Here is a 23086-nt window from a genome sequence, read left to right as displayed (position 1 = left end):
ATCGTTTAGAATGTCCAAGGACTGCTATTCTTGTTATGTGTGTTTGGTTTAAGTGTACTTGACAGTTGAAATGTTATTTTGTCCACAGAATTGTTTTTTTAAACGAAATTAATCGCTTGAAAGTTTGCCATCACTTTCTGTTAGGAAACGCTACCGTTGCTGAGCTTTGGTTCAGTTTTGTGTGTTGCATGTGGTTGACTTATTTGTACTTTGTGGGAAAGTACCGATATTATATTTTGTAAACACAATATTTATGCTTGGACGAGAATGCAGGTGAACTTTCTAGTCCTGTCAAAACAAGTTGTTTACCATGCTGTTTTAGTGTGAGTTCGTGGCGTTCGATCGGATTAAGGGTGTCGGCACCTTTTGATGTACGTCACAGAGAACGTCACCATTCTAGTCCATGGGCGGTTCGCATATAATGTAGTTGTATCATGTTCGGTCTGGAATATTCTCGAGATTGAGTATTTACTATATATGCCAGCGCGATTTGAATGTTAAAAAGCTTCTATTTGAGTTCTGCTACGATGTGCAGTTGTATGTATTGAATGCTGAATAAATCCTCGAACTCAATTTGACGAGTTGTTTTCTGCTGCTGCGAAGACGGGCGACGTAGAATAAAAGAACACAACTATACGACATTTGAGAACTTGTGGCAATCTCAAGTGTCGTGTAACAATTGGGGGCCAAGCCAAGGATCTACGTTTAACGCCAAGGGTTTTCCAGTAACAAGGACTAGCGTCAAGACAGTCACAGGAGGTAGCCATCAATCGGGTGTATCCTGAGGGATCAGTATTGAGACTACGGAACCGTGGATTCGGTGTGACTGGTGAAGAGTTTGGTAATCGCCGCAGCTCGGTACGGTGAGCGACGCCGGAGTGTATCGGGATTACAGAGGTTAGCTGCCGTTTGGACGAGACGGACTTCGTCGCGGAGCTAGTGCATTAATACTACGAAATACGACTGAGGTACGTCGTGTACGTATCGTGAGCAGAGTGCGCCGTCACGTTAGACGAGGAGGGTGGCAGCCTGCGTCTACGAAGGTGACCAGCGACGAGAGAAGCATCGGAGGTGCAGTAGAGACTGTGTTCTTTTAGAAGACTACATTCGTCTACGTTCGTGGCTGTGAAAGAATACAGACGAACGCACCGGAAAAGACCAGAATGGCTGAGTTCTGGGCAAAAGGAGTTGAACTGGGACTGAAAGGCAAGCAGCTGACGGAGTTCGTCGAGTCCCAGACACGACTGCTGGCGCAGCGTGAAGAAAGACAAGCGCAGCGTGAGCGTGAAGAAAGACAAGCGCAGCGTGAAGAAAAAGAAAGACAAGCGCAGCGTGAAGAAAGACAAGCGCAGCGTGAAGATAAAGAAAGACAAGCGCAGCGTGAAGAAAGAGAAAGAGAAGCACAGCGTGAAGAAAGGCAAATTGAGCTGAAACGCTTAGAGCTCCAGATAGAAATGGAGACGAAACGCTTAGAGCTTCAGACAGAAATGGTGCGTGTTCAAAGTGAGCACGAGGCACCACGCCAAAGAGATAACCAGCAGCAAATGTTACACAGGGCACCGAAACTTCCAGCATTCGCTGACGGGAAGGACCAGATCGACTGCTACCTTGCAAGATTCGAGAGGTTCGCTGAGAGTGCTAGATGGCAGCGCGACGACTGGGCGATTCTACTCAGCGCACATTTGACTGGGGCAGCACTTGAGGTCTACACTAGACTCTCAAATGATGACGCCAGAGACTATGATGTACTGAAGGAAGCTCTGTTGCGTTGCTACAACTTCACTGAAAGGGGCTACCGTCAACGCTTCCGCGAATGCCAGCCATTGTCTGGAGAGACACCGAGCCAGTTTGTGGAGCGCCTGTCGTCATACCTGCAGAAGTGGGTGGAGTTATCAGGTGAAGAGCAGTCATACGAGAGTCTGCGGGACTTGATCGTGAAGGAGCAGTTCCTTAATGCCTGCCCGAAGGACCTGGCGACCCGCTTGGAAAAGCAAAAACTGCGGGGTTTGAAGGACATTACTGATGCTGCTGAGCGTTATCTCATTGCTCATGGAAGGACCCTGGGGACGTCAAAGTCATCGAAACCTTTCCAGAAGAGTGGGAACCAGGGAAACCAACCTGCCAAGGGACAAACTGAGTCCGCACCATCATCCAATGAAGGGCAGAACATAACGTGTTTCCATTGCAATGCCAAGGGCCACCGAGTCGCCAACTGCCCCCAAAAGAAAAATAACGGACATGTCAATGACAAAGCGCAAGAACATCGACGGAGATATTACGACAACAAGAGGCAAACGAGTGGCTCGAACCAACAAGTATGTGCGAGCAGCGTCATACTTCCAAGGGCTGCCGAGCAAGTGGCTACACCATTGGACGTGGAAGAATGTATTTCTGATGGCCAGCTTCTACTCGCCAATGGCAAGTCTGTCGTCGCCAGCGCAGCTGTGTCAGTGTCGAACATGCCCGTGTCGAAGGGATTTGTTGAGAAACAGGAAGTGACTGTTCTCAGAGATTCGGGCTGCAATGGGGTCATCGTCAAAGAGGATCTGGTGCCAACAGAGAAGTTCACTGGTGACTTCAAGTGGACGCTCATGGCTGACAGCAAATGCGTGAAGGCACCAGTGGTAAAAATCCAGATCGATACTCCATACTTCACCGGAGAAGTTGAGGCCGTCTGCCTGAAGAAGCACTTGTACGATCTATTAATTGGGAACATTGGGGGTGCGAGACGTCCTGATGACCCTGATGTCGAATGGAGAATGGGCGCAGCTCAGCCTGCTGTTGAGGAGGAAGACCCACTGCCATTCGCGAATGAAGATATCAGCGAACTGTTACGAGATGACAGAGCAACTGTGCATCGCCGCGACCAGCCGCAGGTTGTAAGCGCTGTGACGACCAGAGCCCAGGCGAAGAAGGACAAAACAACTACGCCACTCAGGGTCACCAACAGTTCTGCAACTGCTGTCGTGGACAGGGATCAGCTGATTCAGCTACAGGAAGTTGATTCGACCTTAACAAAGTACAGGAGTCGTCCTGTCAAGAAGATGACTAAGGGCGAAGACACTGTGCAATTTGAAGTGAAGGCCAAGATCCTGTACAGAGTGTTCCAGCACGCGAGAGTCAACGGTGGGAAGCCATTACGTCAAGTTCTGGTGCCTCAACCACTTAGGCGCCAGGTGATGGAGGTGGCCCACGACTCTATTATGGGAGGTCACCTGGGTGTCAAGAAGACATCGGACAGAATCCAGGCTGCGTTTTACTGGCCAGGACTGCATGCAGATGTGACTCGATTCTGCCGATCGTGCGATATTTGCCAGAAAACCATACCTCGAGGAAGGGTCCCGAAAGTGCCGTTGCAGAAGATGCCTTTGATCGACCGACCTTTCAAGAGGGTGGCCATTGACCTCATCGGCGAGATCAAACCGCCAAGTGAAGCGGGTCATCGTTGGGTACTGACCCTGGTAGACTATGCAACCAGGTACCCAGAAGCCGTGCCTCTGAAGAAAATTGACACGGAGACTGTTGCCGAGGCACTTGTGGACATTTTCAGCAGAATTGGGGTTCCTGAAGAGATCCTCACAGACCTGGGGACACAGTTTGTCTCTGAATGCATGGAAGAGGTCAACAGGCTGCTGAGCATTCGTCACTTGACTACGACACCCTATCACCCGATGTGCAATGGGCTGGTCGAAAAATTCAATGCGACGCTGAAGTCCACGCTGAAGAAACTATGCAGTGAGCAGCCAAGGCAGTGGCATCGCTACATCAATGCCTTGCTGTTTGCATACAAGGAGGTGCCACAAGAGTCCACTGGATTCTCCCCGTTTGAGCTGATGTACGGGCGGACAGTGAGAGGCCCGATGCAGATACTAAAGGAATTGTGGACGAAAGATGTGGACACACCTGAAGTGAAGAACAGTTACCAGTACGTGTTCGAGTTGCGAGAGAAACTGGAGGAGACTCTCGAGATTGCGAGAGAAAACTTGAGAAAGTCTCAGGATAGTGGAAAGCACTACTACGACCGCAAAGCCGTAAACAGGAAGTTTACACAAGGTAACAAAGTGCTGATACTGCTTCCCACTGATCACAACAAACTACTGATGCAGTGGAAAGGCCCATACGAGGTTGAGGCCGTGGTAGGGATCAACGACTACAAGGTGAATGTCGGCAAGAAGTCCAAGATCTACCACGCTAACCTCCTGAAACTGTATGTGGAGAGACCTCCGGAAGCAGTACAGGTCGCAGCAAGTGCGGAAGAACCAGCCGAACTAGACGAGTTCGACGGTGAGGAACTACTGGAGTTGGGAGACCTCCACAAGAAAGAGGGAGTGGATGACGTCAAGTTAGGACCTGACCTGACAGAAGACCAGCAGAAGGAGCTGCATGATTTTATGGGCGACTTCACCCATAGGTTCTCTGATGTTCCAGGCTCTACGTCCTTGGTCGAACATGAAGTCCACCTCACATCTGACGTTCCTGTTCGCTCAAAACCATACCCTATCCCGTTTCAGGCTCGGGAATCCTTGAAGAAGGACATCGACAACATGTTGAAGATGGGGGTCATCCGTGAATCATCATCCCCTTACTCATCTCCCGTTGTTGTTGTCAAGAAGAAAGACGGCACAAACAGGGTATGCATTGACTTTAGGAAAGTCAATAAGATCACCGTGTTTGACCCTGAACCAATGCCGACGGCAACTGATCTATTCCGACAGTTAACCGGCAGTAAGATCTTCTCAAAGATCGATCTCAGCAAGGGATATTGGCAGATTCCTGTGCGCGAAGAGGACATACCAAAGACCGCCTTTGCAACTCCAGACGGAACGTATGAGTGCCTGCGGATGCCTTTTGGCATGGTGAACAGTGGTGCTACCCTTACGAGGGGAATGCGAAAAATGCTCAAAGGAATGAAGAATGTTGTGTACTACTGGGATGATCTGCTAGTCCACACGGAGACCTTTGCGGAGCATCTGGAGACTTTGAGGGAACTGTTTTCCCGCCTGACAAAAGCCAATCTGACCGTGAGACCCAGCAAGTGCATTTTGGGGACCGACAACGTTGACTTCATAGGCCATTCACTGAAGGAAGGTCAAAAGGGGCTTTTGTTGGAAAACGTCACCAAGATCCTCAATGCGCCACGTCCTGAAACCAAGAAGCAGGTGCGATCCTTCCTTGGATTGGCTGGGTACTACAGAGAGTTCATTCCAAACTTCGCCGCCATAACGGCGCCTTTGTCGGACATGACCCGGAAAGGATGCCCCAACCGAATACTCTGGGGACCAGCTCAGGAGAAGGCATACCAGACCGTGCGCGACCTGATGTCACGAGACCCGGTGCTTCGCCTTCCTGATACTACCAAAGAGTTCATCTTGCGTACAGACGCATCGGACGAAGGGATCGGCGCCATGCTGATGCAAGAACATGGAGGTAAACCGTTTCCGGTCAGCTATGCCAGCAAGAAGCTGTCAGGAGCCAAGAAGAACTACTCGACCATGGAGAAAGAGTGTTTAGCCATCGTGTGGGGAATCAAGAAATTTGAACTCTACCTCCAAGGGGTGAAATTCGTGCTTCAGACTGATCACAAACCCCTCACCTACCTGAACTCTGCGAAGTTTGTGAATAATCGTATCATGAGGTGGGTGATGTACTTGCAGAACTTTGATATGCGAGTGGAATCGATCAAAGGTTCAGACAATGTTGGAGCAGATTTTCTCAGCCGAGTATGTGAGTAAAACTGTGTTCATTCTCCAACAGACTAATGTACATACCTGGATTTCAATCTGTTATGTATACATAGTATGTGTACAGGTAGCGTTTCAATGATTGAAAGAAATTAGGTAAATTTCTTCTTGTGTTGGGGGTAATGTTAGGAAACGCTACCGTTGCTGAGCTTTGGTTCAGTTTTGTGTGTTGCATGTGGTTGACTTATTTGTACTTTGTGGGAAAGTACCGATATTATATTTTGTAAACACAATATTTATGCTTGGACGAGAATGCAGGTGAACTTTCTAGTCCTGTCAAAACAAGTTGTTTACCATGCTGTTTTAGTGTGAGTTCGTGGCGTTCGATCGGATTAAGGGTGTCGGCACCTTTTGATGTACGTCACAGAGAATCACCATTCTAGTCCATGGGCGGTTCGCATATAATGTAGTTGTATCATGTTCGGTCTGGAATATTCTCGAGATTGAGTATTTACTATATATGCCAGCGCGATTTGAATGTTAAAAAGCTTCTATTTGAGTTCTGCTACGATGTGCAGTTGTATGTATTGAATGCTGAATAAATCCTCGAACTCAATTTGACGAGTTGTTTTCTGCTGCTGCGAAGACGGGCGACGTAGAATAAAAGAACACAACTATACGACATTTGAGAACTTGTGGCAATCTCAAGTGTCGTGTAACACTTTCGTAACATAGTTTTCCACACGCGTGCAACAGCAACAAGTCCTAAATTTGAACTTTAGAATTTGCATATTCATCTTCAACACGATCTTGACATGAAAGGGCATAGAAAAGCGCTAAGCTAAATGTTATTTAAGTATTATTTTCTCAAAATTGCATCTGCAAACTAAGTTGAACGTTGCGCAATATGACATGCTTCTTCAAAATTCAGTTACGATGGTGAACGGTTTTGCAAAGAATGTTCAGAGTTTTGAAGAAAGATTAGAACTATTTTGCGCGTAGTAACTTCCTTAGAGGTGCGGGTGACTACGCATGCGCAGTTACAGAGAGAAATAGTTCAGCTTCCAGCAGCGAAGAAAGATTTCGAGCATGTTTCCGAAGTCTGTGATTTTGTTACGAAAGTGATCAACACCTAAGGTTCTTGAGAAAAGGTGAGTTTTTGCTGCTATGATATTCTATGAAGTGAAAAATTAGGCTAAACAGTTGCTCGATTGACGCATTTCACGTCTTCGATATTCTGTCTGAGCTCATTTCCCAATGAGCTGCCTTAAAAACAGGAATGTCCTGCAATTGTAGTATGCGTTAAGAAGCAATATCGTCGAATATAGCTATTCTGATGGACACGTGGGGGGATTCGGGGGCTGTGATTGGATGGTCTCACACATCCCTTTTCCGATCATCAAAGCATAACGCTACGAAAGTTGGCCATTTTTGCCGATATCCAAACGATATCGGCAATAACAAAAACGCATGGTTCCGGTTTCTTCCACGTGTATAAAGTACACGCATACCTCGCCAGGCTTGTGTCTGTGGCTAGTCGACAGACGATGCAATTTGCTTTGTGTGTGTTTTTGTTGTTGCTTACTGTACATGACATACATTACGTGTAAAATCCAGTTCTTTAACTGGCAGCAAACCTTGCAAATTTCCAGAAGCTGCAATCTGAAGCGACCTATCTCTGATTTTTGCAGACGATCTCTCCAATCACCAATGTTTAACACAAAATCAGCAAACTCTCCTGTCACATAGAACGTCCATTGTGTAGTGCAATGTTGAAATGAAGTTACCGGTCTGAAACATTTCGTCGTTTCTTCTGAGACAATCCTTGTTCTCTTATCATCTACAGATTTACCGCAGTCTTCACCACGCGAATTCCCAACAGAAGTCAGACTTTCGAACATACAATCTACGTAGGCAAGCATGATACGTCATAACGTCATATGATTCCTAAGATATTGACGTAATGCTAAGCATCCGGTTATCTTGAGTTTTCTCCGTAATACATGTCCGTGGGTTTTTCAATGTTCGGTTATTTCCGTGGCTTCATGCAGAAAGGGAACCGTCGTCTGCAATCAACGACATGGACCATTCTGGTCCTTGTTGCTGACAAAAACATGATTTTAACACAGAATTTAATGTCAGAATAGCTATATAAACGCTATTGTGTTTTCATCGTAGCAATAGGGTCCGATATTTAGACTCGAACAAGTATAATGCGACTCGTCTTCGACTCGTCGGCATTATACTTGTCTCGTCTAAATATCGGGCCCTATTGCTACGCTGAAAACACAATAGCTGTTAATAAGGGTCAAGTGAGAGACCCTGCAAATTAACATTGAAAGTGGGAACTTCGGAAGCAAAGTTGCCAGCTACTCGGTATGCATGAGCTAAATTGAAAGCCGAAGTAGTGGCTTCGAGAGTTCTGAGGTCAAGGTCGAGGAAATTGGGGGAATCCCAATTAGTGCGCATGCGTTTGTAAACGGTAGGCTTGGTGACCAGAGGAAATAAATCTCATCGCGAGTTCGTAAATGTGCCAATGTTCATTGTGCTGTAGCTTTTACTATAGTTGTTGCTTCTGCCTGGTTGAACGAAAGGGTCGGTTCAAAGCTGTGATGATTGTCTTGAAATTGAATGACTGTCTATAATAATGATTTTGTTGACCAGAATGTTGGGGAAAATAAAATATGTATGTACTTCCGATGTCACTCAAAACTTCGGGAGTTGTCGCGAACTTTCCCCATAAGCATACGGGCCCCGATGTCACTCAAAACTTCGGGAGTTGTCGCGAACTTCCCCCATAAGCATACGGGCCCTGAGGACGCGCGTGACGTCACACAGCGAAATACAGGTAAAACGGATGAAAACTTTGACTTATTCTAATCTGAACATTTATTTATGCATTTTCACTCAAAAAGTGACTCAAAGGAATTAGAAATGGAGTGCTCTAAGTTAGGTTTATGGAAAAGTAGCAAATATGGAGATAATAGGGGAATTCCAAACTTCACCTACTGGCGCCAAGATTTCAGAGAGCGCCGAAAGTTTGGGTTGAAGAATGATCAAACAACAGGGCCCTAAAAAGTACCTAAGCACGAACATACAGCTACATAATGGCTATATCCACTCATAATTATCATCTAAAAGCAATATATAGGCTTAGATTGCATAAAATAACACATTCAACTCATTCAATTTAAAAGTAGATAGGTAATGACGTCACAAAACATGGCCGCCGCTGAAACGTAAACAACTCTGTAGTGAGGTTCATGGGCAGAAATTGTCTGTTTGTGCACTGAAAGTGCACATTGTCACAAATGTATCTTTAAATTGCGTCTCCTTATTTTTTATTTTAGAAAACAAATCTGAGAAAAAAGATGTTCGCTTCAAATCAATGCAATGGAGAAACCCAGAAAGAAATAGTGTGTGGAGATCTTAATTCCTTTGTTGTCTTTTTAAGGATTTAAATTTGAACATTTACTGTTTAATAAAATACGCTTTGAATTATCCCCCTTCAAATTATGTCTTAAAAGCAAGACATGATTCAAACCAGATACATTTTTTTTATCTTTTTCAATGTGTTTTCTTTGTAAAAATGAAAATATCTCGTAGTCGGAACAATGTGCAAGTTTGTGTTGTGTTCTAAGAGAGCTAGCCCAGTATGCCTTGCAGCCTATATAAACTTGGCCAAAAAATTATTGCAACAAATTTCAAACCCAAATTAAAGCATTAATCCCCGTGTCATTTTATTAACACTTTATATGCCAGAAAAGGCCGTTCACATAACCTTCAGGATCACCATTTGGATTAAATATTTCTTTTACAGGGATCACGTGACCGCCGCTCAAGTAAGTGTACCCTCAAAATCGACCAGACAAAAACGGAAGAGTCGAATGAAAAATCGACAAAAAATCACAATAGGCAAAACTTTGCAACTTTGACATACGAAAAGAAAGTCAAACCAATTATCTACCCTGAACACATTGTTTTGTTTTGCTACCCTGTGTATTTCGCGTGCTATGCTATTCCTACTGATGCAGGTGTCGATCGCAAAAGCGGTCAAAAACGGAACGTTTTACGTCAATTCTTAGGGGTATCATGTCAAATAGCGCTACATTTTAGCAATGACGTAGTGGATTGTTTTGAAACTTTCAGAATAGTTTACCAACATACTAGAGATACTTCGTGCGAAAGTGTTACGAAGCGGTTTACTCGTATTTTTGGCCTATTGTGTATTGTTGTAAATAGAATAGACTATAGCGATGGTCAGACATTGGAAAGGGCTATAGGCTGCATACCGTCGCGTTGACCGCAGTTGAACCTTGTGTAACTGACAAGGTTTTTCACGTGCAAGTAATGCAGGCGACAGCTCACTGGCAATGTCATAGCAAGAACGACTTTGTAAAATCAGTCGCCGTCAAGGAGCCAAGCTCGACTCATGTTTTTCGTAACACTTTAGCAGACGGGCTCCTGTTTTAGGTATCTGACTGAAGAAGGATGAAGACTGACGAACTTTCCCTATCAGTCTACGTGATATCTTCCATTTTCATATTCATGCCAGGCCGGCGACTGTACTAAATGTTGGCTTTACACTCTTTTGAGGTATGTTTGAAACCGGTTATATTTTCATGTCATGTTGTCGTATGTGAGAAGAGTGACTGTTTCTGTGTTTAACGTTATTGTGTAGGCCTAAGCTATTGTACTACACTGCTTAAACATGTGAGGGTTTTACGTAACGTTTTCTTGGCTTTAGAAAACAGGAATTAACGTGTAAATAATTATATTGGCTCATGCAGCTTAATATGTTGGACGAGTGAGTATTTTTATTGTGCGAGTGAAAGAAACTAAAGACAAGTTGATTTATGGACTATAAACTTTACAGTGTTCCAACTGGAGGGTTTCATCGACGGAGGCTGAACTGAACTGGTGACTGCGGCTTGGTGTACATGACCATGGCATGGAGAGCTGGCAGAGTTCTACAGTTAGCCGCCGAGACGAACTGGAAGGATCAAGGACTACGTCAAGCAATGGTTGCGGTGTCGTGAGGACTGGTGCATCCTTGTCAGTCGTCTGAAGGACTTACAGCCATACCAACATCTTGAAAGCCGAAAGATGGCAGTAGGGTAACGTACAGTAGAATACCTATTCGTCTTACCTGTTAAGCTGCTTTGTTTGAGCCAAAAGGTGTCTGCGTCTTGGACTGTAGAGTTTCTTGCGGTGTTGTCGGCCTAGGGTACTGGTCGAAGCCGGAAATGATTTTGTGATGTAAAAAGCTTTGTAAACTAATAATAATTAGTCTTGGCAGTGTCAAGATCCATTTAACACCAGGTTTTTGCGTGTGTGAGTGCGTGTGCGCTTGTGCCTTGTAAGCTACGGTAGCGGACAACTATTCAGATTACATTCAAGTCTGTAAACAAATACTAAATTTATAGAGTTGTGTAGAGGCATTTATGATTGTCTAAAAACCGGGCTATACCACTCCATAACATCTGGCGCCCAATAGTGTTTGTTTGTTTGACCCTTTAGCAGTATTGTTTTCTATCTCAAGGCACGTGCGCTTACACGGGTGTGAATGATTGTTTTGTTTGTCCTGTTTATCCAGTAACATTTTCAGATTTGATTTGATTTTTGATTTGATGTGTTGACTGGCATATTCTTGCAAGGCCAAGGTCTTACTCGAGTTTCATTTCATGATATTTTTTTTTTAAACAGCTTCTGAACATGACCCCGGTATATAATTCTTTTGACTTTTTGGATAATCTCTGATCGAGATCCAGAAAATTTCATCGTTTTTTCAACAATTCATTTTCTTTTGAGGAAAGGGGGTGATGTTACGAAGCGGTTTACTCGTATTTTTGGCCTATTGTGTATTGTTGTAAATAGAATAGACTATAGCGATGGTCAGACATTGGAAAGGGCTATAGGCTGCATACCGTCGCGTTGACCGCAGTTGAACCTTGTGTAACTGACAAGGTTTTTCACGTGCAAGTAATGCAGGCGACAGCTCACTGGCAATGTCATAGCAAGAACGACTTTGTAAAATCAGTCGCCGTCAAGGAGCCAAGCTCGACTCATGTTTTTCGTAACACTTTAGCAGACGGGCTCCTGTTTTAGGTATCTGACTGAAGAAGGATGAAGACTGACGAACTTTCCCTATCAGTCTACGTGATATCTTCCATTTTCATATTCATGCCAGGCCGGCGACTGTACTAAATGTTGGCTTTACACTCTTTTGAGGTATGTTTGAAACCGGTTATATTTTCATGTCATGTTGTCGTATGTGAGAAGAGTGACTGTTTCTGTGTTTAACGTTATTGTGTAGGCCTAAGCTATTGTACTACACTGCTTAAACATGTGAGGGTTTTACGTAACGTTTTCTTGGCTTTAGAAAACAGGAATTAACGTGTAAATAATTATATTGGCTCATGCAGCTTAATATGTTGGACGAGTGAGTATTTTTATTGTGCGAGTGAAAGAAACTAAAGACAAGTTGATTTATGGACTATAAACTTTACAGTGTTCCAACTGGAGGGTTTCATCGACGGAGGCTGAACTGAACTGGTGACTGCGGCTTGGTGTACATGACCATGGCATGGAGAGCTGGCAGAGTTCTACAGTTAGCCGCCGAGACGAACTGGAAGGATCAAGGACTACGTCAAGCAATGGTTGCGGTGTCGTGAGGACTGGTGCATCCTTGTCAGTCGTCTGAAGGACTTACAGCCATACCAACATCTTGAAAGCCGAAAGATGGCAGTAGGGTAACGTACAGTAGAATACCTATTCGTCTTACCTGTTAAGCTGCTTTGTTTGAGCCAAAAGGTGTCTGCGTCTTGGACTGTAGAGTTTCTTGCGGTGTTGTCGGCCTAGGGTACTGGTCGAAGCCGGAAATGATTTTGTGATGTAAAAAGCTTTGTAAACTAATAATAATTAGTCTTGGCAGTGTCAAGATCCATTTAACACCAGGTTTTTGCGTGTGTGAGTGCGTGTGCGCTTGTGCCTTGTAAGCTACGGTAGCGGACAACTATTCAGATTACATTCAAGTCTGTAAACAAATACTAAATTTATAGAGTTGTGTAGAGGCATTTATGATTGTCTAAAAACCGGGCTATACCACTCCATAACAGAAAGTTTGGATCGTTACGGTTATTTATCCAGATGTGACACCATGTTTCGGAAAATGTTGTTAAACTTGTCATAGGATTGTTTACATGTGTCCAACAAATTCATGACTTTGCATATCCACAGATAAATGATTGATACAGATTTTTATCTAAGTTTCATTTGCGTGTAGCTGCTGGCGTTAATTTGCTAGTCATGCGAACACAGTCGCGTAAGGCGAAAATACATTTAGTCAAGCTGTCGAACTCACAGAATGAAACTGAACGCACTGCAATTTTTCAGCAAGACCGTATACTCGTAGCATCGTCAGTCCACCGCTCGTGACAAGAAGAGCGGGGTAGTAGTTGCATTGAGAAGGATAGCACGCTTTTCTGTACCTCTCTTCGTTTTAACTTTCTGAGCGTGTTTTTAATCCAAACATATCATATCTACACTACTCACAAAAAGTTAAGGATCACTATGAGAAAACAGGTGCTCAATAAAATCAGTTCGCTACTGTTATTTCTTTCTCAGTCAAACCAAATTGTTATGAATTCTTGTTCAGCTGTAAGTGGGCGATGTTGTATTAGTGGGAACATTGCATGAGATTCTCTACTACTGAGCTTGGTAGCAAAAGAAAAAGCGGAAACTTGCGAAAAAGGACCTTGTTTTGGATCGTTCAGCCCGAACACATTGCACAAGCCACATGGAAAAACCATTATGCACGTGCAAGCACTGCTGTTTATGTGTGAGATGCTGTCACTTGCTTGGCTTTTTGAGAAGCCATACCACCAGTATTAGGCATTATCTGACAATGCCTCCACGACGAAAATTGAACGAGTTTGAGACGGGACGAGCTGTTGCATGGTTCCAAGATGGTGTCCCCAAGCGAGAAGTGGCCAGGCAACTTCACGTGTCCATCTCGGTCATTGTCAGACTGATTCAACGTTTCACAGCCACTGGGAGGGTCCAGGAAAGATGCAGACCTGGGCGACCAAAGAAGACAACTCCACGTGAAGATCGTCTCATTGAACGACTAGCCTTGCAAACAAGAACAGCCTCTTCCAGCATTATTCGAAGGCAGCTGAGGGTGGCTACTAACACCAACATCAGCCAGCAGACCATACGGAATCGCCTTTATGGGTTTAACCTCCGTTCTCGTCGCCCAGCTGTACGGCCACGCTTAACTCCTGCCCATAGGGCAGCACTACAGACGTCACCTGAGGTGGACACGTCAGCAATGGTCCCAGGTCCTGTTCAGTGATGAATCACACTTCACCCTGAACCACAACGACGACCGACTGAGGGTCTGGGGGCGCCAAGGGGAACGCTACATTGACGCCACTGTCCAAGAAAAGGTAGCCTTTGGTGGAGGTTCTGTAATGGTCTGGGGGGCCTTCAGCCTTCACCACAGAACACCCTTGTTTCATGTACAGGGTAACCTGACTGGCCTCCGATACCGGGATAAGATCCTTCGACCGCTGGCTGTGCCTTAACTGCAGCAGATGGGACCGCAGGCTGTCTACCAGGATGACAACGCTCGCCCCCACAGGGCAAGGGTGGTCAACGACTTCCTGCAGCAGTCTGGAGTCAACAGAATGGAGTGACCAGCATGCAGTCCCGATCTCAACCCGATTGAGAACCTGTGGGATGAGTTGGATCGCAAAGTGAGGAGCAACCACCCCCCTCTCAGGGATGTCCAGCACCTCTACCAGCTGCTGCAGGCAGAGTGGCAGGCGCTTCCACAGAGGATCTTCACCACCCTGGTCAACTCTATGAGGACTCGCTGCGTCGAGTGCCAGAACAGCCAGGGCGGTTACACGCATTACTGAACTTTTGGGAGCATCTGAATGCCATGTCTTGTGATTTCAACGACTTTGTGAAATTACATTTTGATACGTACACACTTTGATAAAATGTACAGACCAAACGATTGCTCGAAATTAAAGGAAATGTTGTATCGTTATCACTAAAGCATTGAATTAAACGTGTGCCAAATACCAACGCATTGGCTTTCTTATTTGGAAAGTTATGAATTTGTGTGCAAGTGATCCTTAACTTTTTGTGAGTAGCTTATATGTTTTTGGAATCAGGAACCGACAAGGAATAAGATGAAAGTGTTTTTAACTTGATTTCAAAAATTTAATTTTGATCATAATTTTTATATTTTTAATTTTCAGAGCTTGTTTTTAATCCAAATATAACATATTTATATGTTTTTGGAATCAGGAAATGAAGAATCAGATGAACGTAAATTTGGATCGTTTTATAAAAAAATTTTTTTTTTTACAATTTTCAGATTTTTAATGACCAAAGTCATTAATTAATTTTTAAGCCACCAAGCTGATATGCAATACCGAAGTCCGGCCTTCGTCGAAGATTGCCTCCTCACACAATCGGACCGTGGTGCGTTTTGACGCTAGACCTAACTTTTAAAATCTAAATAATTAATTGACAGCTTGTTTTACAAACATTCTTAAATCATAAAATAACTTTTTTCATCAAGACAAGATCAGTACAATTCGAAGTTTTGAAAGTTTGAAAAAAGAAAAGCCCGGAAGCAGGGTCACGCAAGGTCGTGGTTCTCGTAGCAGACGACGGTTTATAGGCGCCTGTTGCCAGTTCCTCTGAACAGTCAAAAGCCATCGCTAGAGTTCTTTTGAACCACATCCGTTTGTTTCGTGCATAGTCAGAGGTACATAATAACGTGCTATTGCAGATAAGCTCACAGCGAGCCGCATTCAAATTACAAACTGACGACTGCATTGTGAAAAAGGGAAACTGGATCACACGGGTTCACGATGGCCACGCAAAAATAAATTCTTTGAAAATTGCTTGCTCTTTACGGAGGGCACCTAGGAGTGTTTAAATGAAACGGTGTTTGTACTGTGTGTAAAAGCCTGACAGTATCTGGGATGGTTTACTCCTGTAAAGTAAAGTAAGGCTTAATGTATCGATTGGACATTGGATTTCCCTTCTTTGAGCCATGTGACGTCAGAGGCCTACAAAACTTCATATTTGGGCGTTTCAGGTTGACCGAAACTTCAAAGCAACTACAAAACACACGTCATGTGTTTGATTGCATGTGTGTGTGCTCGTTCAATCGTCAAAACAACAACAAAGTCAGTACATGAGGTGTGTTTTGTAGTTCCTTTGAAGTTTTGGTCAACCTGAAACGCCCAAATATGAAGCTTATGTGTTTGATTTCATGTGTGTGTGCTCGTTCAATCGTCAAAACAACAACAAAGTCAGTACCTGAAAGGAATTCGATCAATACATAAATGTTATTTGCGTTTTTGACCAAAATATGACATTTTACACAGATCGAGACAGTCATTGTCTCGGTCTTGGAGAACAATGACTGTCTCGATCTGTGTAAAATGTCATATTTTGGTCAAAAACGCAAATAACGTATACTGTGCCTTTAACTGATCAATGGCTCTTGAAAAAGCATTTTCCAAGAATTTGTGTGCGCTGTGAACAGCCATTGTTGAAACTGTATTAAATTTAAGGGTCAATTAAAGATTTTATTTTTCTAAATGCATGCTAATTTTTTTCTTCTTTTTTTTCTGTTCAAACGGACGGGGTACATCTTTATTTTTAAAACTCTTTCTGGTATGTCGCAGAACAGCAGAACTAATATCTCAAATGACTTGAGATTCCGTGTGTAGTTTACGACATGTGTAAGCCCCAATCACTGAAAGTTTGAAGACAATGCGTTAACGAGTTACTCAAATGTACCATTTTTTGTCTCATTACCCGCTAAAACGGCTTCAAAAACTGCCTTTTATGCCTGCTGTGAGGATTGACACCTACACCGCTCTGCATGCCTTAGCGTCCATGTTAAACAAGATATGTGAACAACACTGACTGTTTTGGGTGCAGATGTAATTGTTCTGTCTAATGACATGCTAAACATGTTTCGATTTAGTTGTTTTATTTTTTTGTCGATTTTATCGCGGGAACCCTGATTTTGCGAATTTGATTTTCGGGGATGTCTGTGTTGTAGGCTCCACTGTATTGACACTACGTCATGTAAACTCAATCTGTTTTTTGAACAAGGTAGGGGAATCAATGGCCTTTTCAGTCATATACTTGGCTTTACAATCAACAGCCTCACCAGAAAGATCTGCCATCAAACGCATCTGTATATTTTTTTATGACGAGTAGTGTAGTACGATAGACATATCCGGGTTGTCTAGGCAGAACGCCACAGAACGTTTGCAAACGTTTTCCAGGCAATGCATAGTTTTGTTGTGGCGATCGCGAACGCTCGCGAACGTTAGCAAGCGCTCTGTACGAGTACCATTGTCTGGGGTCACTGAAGAGTAACAAAGGCGTCCGCTCGCGGAGAATGGTCTAGGCAACGGGGCTTTGTGCGTAGCGTTCTGTAACGTACCTGAGAGGTGGCACGCCAGAAACCATTGCACTGTACTGAGCTTGCTGTTTGACTCTCTCCCTATCTCTCTTTCTCTCTATCGCAGTCTCTCTCTGCCCCCCGCGGGTTAGGGGGAAGAATTTGCCCGATGCTCCCCAGCATGTCGTAAGAGGCGACTAACGGATTCTGTTTCTCCTTTTACCCTTGTTAAGTGTTTCTTGTATAGAATATAGTCAATGTTTGTAAAGATTTTAGTCAAGCAGTATGTAAGGAATGTTAGGTCCTTTGTACTGGAAACTTGCATTCTCCCAGCAAGCCCCTGGAGCAATTTTTTGATTAGTGCTTTTGTGAACAAGAAACAATTAACAAGTGGCTCTATCCCATCTCCCCCATTCCCCCGTCGCGATATAACCTTCGTGGTTGAAAACGACGTTAAACACCAAATAAAGAAAGAAGTCTCTCTCTCTGTCTTGCGTGCTCTCTCTCTCTCTTTCTCTGTCTTTCTCTCTCAGTCCCTCTGTGCCTGTCTCTCTGTCTACGTCACTGTCTCTGTCTCTCTCTTTCTCATTCTCTTTTTCTTTTCTCTCTCCCCCTATCCCTCTCCCTATGTCTTTCTCTTTCTTTCTATCTCTCTCTATATCTGACTGTCTTTCTTTGTGTCCGTCTGAAAGTTTCTCTTTTTTGCTCTCTTTCTATCTCTCTCTTTCTCTTTCGCTCTCTCTCTTCGCCTCCTCCTCTTTTTCTCTCTCTCTCTCTATTTCTCTCTCTCTGTTGATGAACCACTGTCAGTATGTTTGTCCCTGTCCCTGTATCTCTTTCTCTCTTTCTTTGGCACGCGTGTTATTCTCTCTCTCTCTCTCTCTCTCTCTCTCTCTCTTGCTCTCTCCCTCACACACACACACACACACACACACACACACACACATACACACACACACAGGCACACACAAATATACACATTCACGGACACTGACGCACACACACACACATTCACACACATATACACACACACACACACAAACTCACAAACATACGCATACATAGAGACACATATAAACACACACTCGCAGACACATGCATACGCACGGATGCACACACACTCACACACACACACACACACACACACACACACACACACACACACACACACACACACACACACACACACTAACACTAACACACAAAATCAACCTCTTCAGACATCACTTCCCGCCAAAGATGAAGCTTTGAAGATGAAGACCATTGTTGGAGCAGTCCGCGGTACAAGCCATCAACAACTGTACGACGAGTCAGGCTTTATTTCACTTTAAGAGAGGCGTAAACGTCAAAAATTGATATTAGCGAGATTTAAGAAACAGCACGTTTCGTTTTGCAGCTCGTTTCGTTTGGTGAATGAGTCACCCCGCGAAACGGAACGTGTAACGAGACGGCATAGGCCGCAGACAAGATTTAGATGTATTCACGTTTCGTTTCGGAATGAAAGGCCGGGCATGGCAGGATATGATCCGCTGACTGGGCATGGCATAATTTCAACTCCACGAGTCAATAAAGGATTGACATACTCGCATTGCACGCACAAGAGCTTCACATTTTTCAATTCATGCACCTGATCACATACGAAGCCAGAATAAAAATTCGATGCGATGACCTACTTCTGCTTCGCCATTTGCTTTCTCACCATGAAGTTGGATAAATGTACCAGGATCAGCACCCTTCAAAATATTTCAGTTCACAACAGTTGTCTACCTCCAATGAACACATTCTCAGCGCTGAAAGACTGTGAAAGGGTTGATGAATCTAGCAATGCATAAAATGGCCAACAAATAAAACTGTTAGTGTGCAAAAATACTCACAAAAGTTGACGAAATATTGTTCGTTTTTTGGGGGTGGAAAACGTGACTGCGTTTTGACGTTCCACGTTCCGTTTCAGTTGACCTTCACCTTTCCAGCGAGAGACCCCCGAAATAAAGACGTTTACCACAACTTCAAAACGAAACGTCCCAACGTTTCGTTTCTTAAATCTCCGTAATATTTCACAAGATTGTACACCGTAAGGTGCCAAACTACTTACTTGCGATATTGCCACCATTAATATCAACTAATAATCCATATCGCCAGCGCAGACCTTTAGATAGGAAAGTTCCATCGTTTAACACTGAATTATACAAAAACTCATTTCTCCCATCTACAACACAACTCTGGAATTCTTTACCAGACTACATAAAACTTAGTAAGTCCCTCAAGCACTTTTTGTCAAAAAACGATTTAAGTCCGAAAACGTGAAATGCGTCAATCGAGCAACTGTCGTAACTTGGCTACAATGAGACGGTCGGCTCCCTTGCACCATAAACACGAACTGTGACATTCTTGTTTAATTTAGGTGAAATGCTTGAAACAGAGTGGCTGAAAAGCGACAGTTCGATCAGTTACTAACCGAAAAAAACGAGCTCGAGTCATTCGGCAAAAGTGGCGAGCTTTCAAACCATCACGACTGTATTTAATAACTCATATTACATATGAGTAGCATGGTGCAGTGGTTACGGATTCGGAAATTCGAACCGGCGCTCTGGGTTCAAGTGCCGCTGGAAGCACAAAATGGTTTTTTTTATTATTTTTTTATTAATCTTTTTCTTTATAGGCCTGAATTGCATTCAGGCTGCAACAACCGGTTTTTGTCTCTGTGTTCATTTTTTTTTAATTGCGTAAAGAAACTGTCCTATGCTTTCACAAAAAATCCAATCTTGACTTTCAACTGTACATTATTATAAAAAGCAGGAAAAAAGAACAGAAAAAAAAGATCAATAAAGACGGATGCTCCCCGATAAAAAAATTAAAAAAAAGGGTTGAAGCTGCCTGCCAACTGAGATAATTTTAAAAAAAGGAGAAAAAAAGTTCAACATAATCATTTATTTTTCTCCCTAACATTCAGGTCAACAAGGTCATTGTCATAGCTAGGCAGTCATTCGATTCCAAGACAATCATCACAGGTTTGAACCGACCCTTTCGTTTAACCATTCAAAAAACAACAGCAATAACGCACAACGTTCGCCCTTTTGAACTCGTGATGACTTGTTTCTTCTGGTCGCCAAGCTTACCGTTAACAAACGCATGTACTAGTTGGGATTCCCCCAATTTTCGCGACCTTGACCGAATACTCTCGAAGTCAGCACTACGGCGTTCATGCATAGGGAACAGTTAGAAAGTTAACTTCGGGAGTTCCCACTTTCTGACTTCCAGTTCATGCATACGGGCCCAGATTGTTAGCTCTAGGCAACGCACCCCTGGGCCCGTATGCTTATAGGGGAAGTTCGCGACAACTCCCTAAGTTTTGAGTGACATCGAAAGTACTTGCCTCACTTTCGAATGCATGGGCCAGAAAAAGGGTTTACTTCGAAGCAAAGCGAGGAAGTAACTCAGGGTAGTTTGCGACTACTTCTAATGTTTTGAGCGACATCGGAAGTACATCCTCACTTTCGCATGCATGGGACAAAAAAAGAGTTTACTTTGGAAGCTAACGAGGAAGTAAATGAGGGTAAATGTACTTCAGCCAGACCCAGTAGTAAACACGCTACTTCCACAGTTTCTCAGTGCAAAAAGGCAGGGCTTTTCTTCAGTTTTTCATACCAAACCGAGCTGACGCAAATGAATGTCCCAAAGAGAGAAAATAGAAGGAAAAGTCGTATCTTGTGCATGCATTTCGTGCAAATTTCCCTGAATACAAACCTGAGTTGCCAGCTTTGACTTTTGTTTGTTCTGGGTCATTTGCCACCGCTTTTTCATTCCCGCTTATACGAGGGGGTTACTGTGTTTCTATGAAAAATGGGCTCGTTGTGTGCATGTGTGAGTGTGTGTTTGTGTGTGTGTGTATGTGTGTGTGTGTGTGTGTGCACGTGTGTGTGTGTGGGTGTGCTGTTGTTTTTCTCATTGCTTTATGTGTGTGTGTGTGTGTGTGTGTGTGTGTGTGTGTGTGTGTGTGTGTGTGTGTGTGTGTATTTGTGCGAGTGCCTGCCTGCCTGTGTGTGCGAGCGTGTGCGTCTGTTCCTTCAAACGTTTGTTTGCGTGTGCGCGTGTGTGTGTGTGTGTGTTTGTGTGTGTGTGTATGTGTGTGTGTGTGTGTGCATGTGTGTGTGTGTGTGTTCGATGTTATGTGTGTGTTCGACGGGGTGTGTGTGTGTTCGACGGTGTGTGTGTGTGTGTGTGTGTGTGTGTGTGTGTGTGTGTGTGTGTGTGTGTGTGTGTGTGTGTGTTCGACGTTATGTGTGTGTTCGACGTTATGTGTGTGTTCGACGGTGTGTGTGTGTGTGTGTGTGTGTGTGTGTGCGTGCGTGCGTGCGTGCGTGTGTGTGTGTGTGTGTGTGTGTGTTTGTTATGTTATATGAAGTCTTATCCCCGAGTACGCTGGTACAAGGGTCCAGCAGACTGTGTCTGTGTGTCTCGACTTAACAGCTTATTGCTGGGAAACTACTGGGCGCAGTTCGTTCAAAAGTTAATACACTAACTTGATAATAGGTCCGATTGATCGTATTAAAACTTCATAATGTTACCTGGGACCTAAATGCGAAATAAACCACAAAAAAACGACTTGGCGGTGGGAGGAATTCGCGGTGCAACAGCCAGCCAGGCAGTCTGATAGAACGGTGCAAGGTCTCGGCAAACCAAGACTATGCCATACTCGTAGCAAAGCCGCCGAATGGTACCGTAAACCAAGAATAGTGACGTAATTACGTCACGGTCGAAAGTCTTTGACGTCAATGCCTCCCTGTAGTCTTTTTCTCTCGCGCGGTGTGTGTGTGTGTGTTCATTTTGTGCACATGTGTTAGTGTTAGTGTTAGTGTTTGTGCGTGTGTGTGTGTGTGTGTGTGTGTGTGTGTGTGTGTGTGTGTAAGAAAGAAAGAGAGAGAGGGAGGGAGAGAGAGTGTGTGGGGAGGCACCCGCTATTGCCGCCGCGGAACCTTTTTTGTTCTTTTTATATTTAGTCAAGTTTTGACTAAATGTTTTAAAGGCATACTAACGCACTCCCGTGTTTACAAAGTGTAGTTTGCCCACAATCGATGTCAAACGCACCATAAGACCATATAATGACGATACGTCACCATGCGCGGACCATAATACATGCATTACAGCTTGTTCTAGCCTCTGAAAAAGTGAGGATGTCAACAAAGCCGCGGTGTTCTCTCCCTTGCATCAACGTTACATGTGTTGCCAAATCTATAAATAGGACGATCCAGATCAAAATGAAAATTCAAATATCTCAACATTTAAGGGGTCCTAGACCACAATATTTTGCAGGGAACTTAATTTAGTCTGTCTCCAGCTGTTGGTAAAGCAATTAGCGTGTATAGTCATCGAGTACATATGGCTTTAACATAGAGGGGGAATCGAGACGAGGGTCGTTGTGTATATGTGTCTGTGTGTGTGTGTCTGTCTGTGTGTGTGTGTGTGTCTGTCTGTCTGTCTGTCTGTGCGTGTGTGTGTGTGTAGAGCTATTCAGACTAAACTACTGAACCGATCTTTATTAAATTTGACATGAGAGTTCCTGGGAATGATATCACCGGACGTTTTTTTTCATTTTTTCGATTAATACTTTTGATGACGTCATATCCGGCTTTTTGTCAAAGTTGAGGCGGCACTGTCACACCCTCATTTTTTAATAACATTGATTGAAAATTTGGCCAAGCAATCTCTGACAAAGGCCGGACTTTGGTATTGCCTTTCAGCTTGGAGGCTTAAAAATTAATTAATGACTTTGGTCATTAAAAATCTGAAAATTGTAATTAAAATAGATTTTTTATAAAATGATCCAAAATTACATTCATCTTATTCTTCATCATTTTCTGATTCCAAAAACATATAAATATGTTATATCCGGATTGAAAACAAGCTCTGAAAATTAAAAATATAAAAATTATGATCAAAATTAAATTTCCGACATCGA

General features: G+C 43.7%; 1 protein-coding gene and 1 long non-coding RNA gene across 4 annotated transcripts in view; one reads left to right on the top strand and one right to left on the bottom strand.

Moving 5' to 3' along the window:
• Nucleotides 1–23086, bottom strand: part of LOC138970872 (battenin-like) — a 125441-nt gene that overhangs the window by 62022 nt on the left and 40333 nt on the right. The window lies entirely within an intron of this gene.
• LOC138970866 (uncharacterized) lies at nt 9876–12632 on the top strand. Its single transcript, XR_011457088.1, has 2 exons — nt 9876–10277; nt 10558–12632. It is a non-coding gene; the product is annotated as an uncharacterized lncRNA (long non-coding RNA).

Source organism: Littorina saxatilis, linkage group LG7 (assembly GCF_037325665.1).
Source record: "Littorina saxatilis isolate snail1 linkage group LG7, US_GU_Lsax_2.0, whole genome shotgun sequence".
Classification (NCBI taxonomy): Eukaryota; Metazoa; Mollusca; class Gastropoda; order Littorinimorpha; family Littorinidae; genus Littorina; species Littorina saxatilis.
Note: the sequence above shows the minus strand (reverse complement) of the source record. Positions and strands in the feature narration are given on the sequence as shown.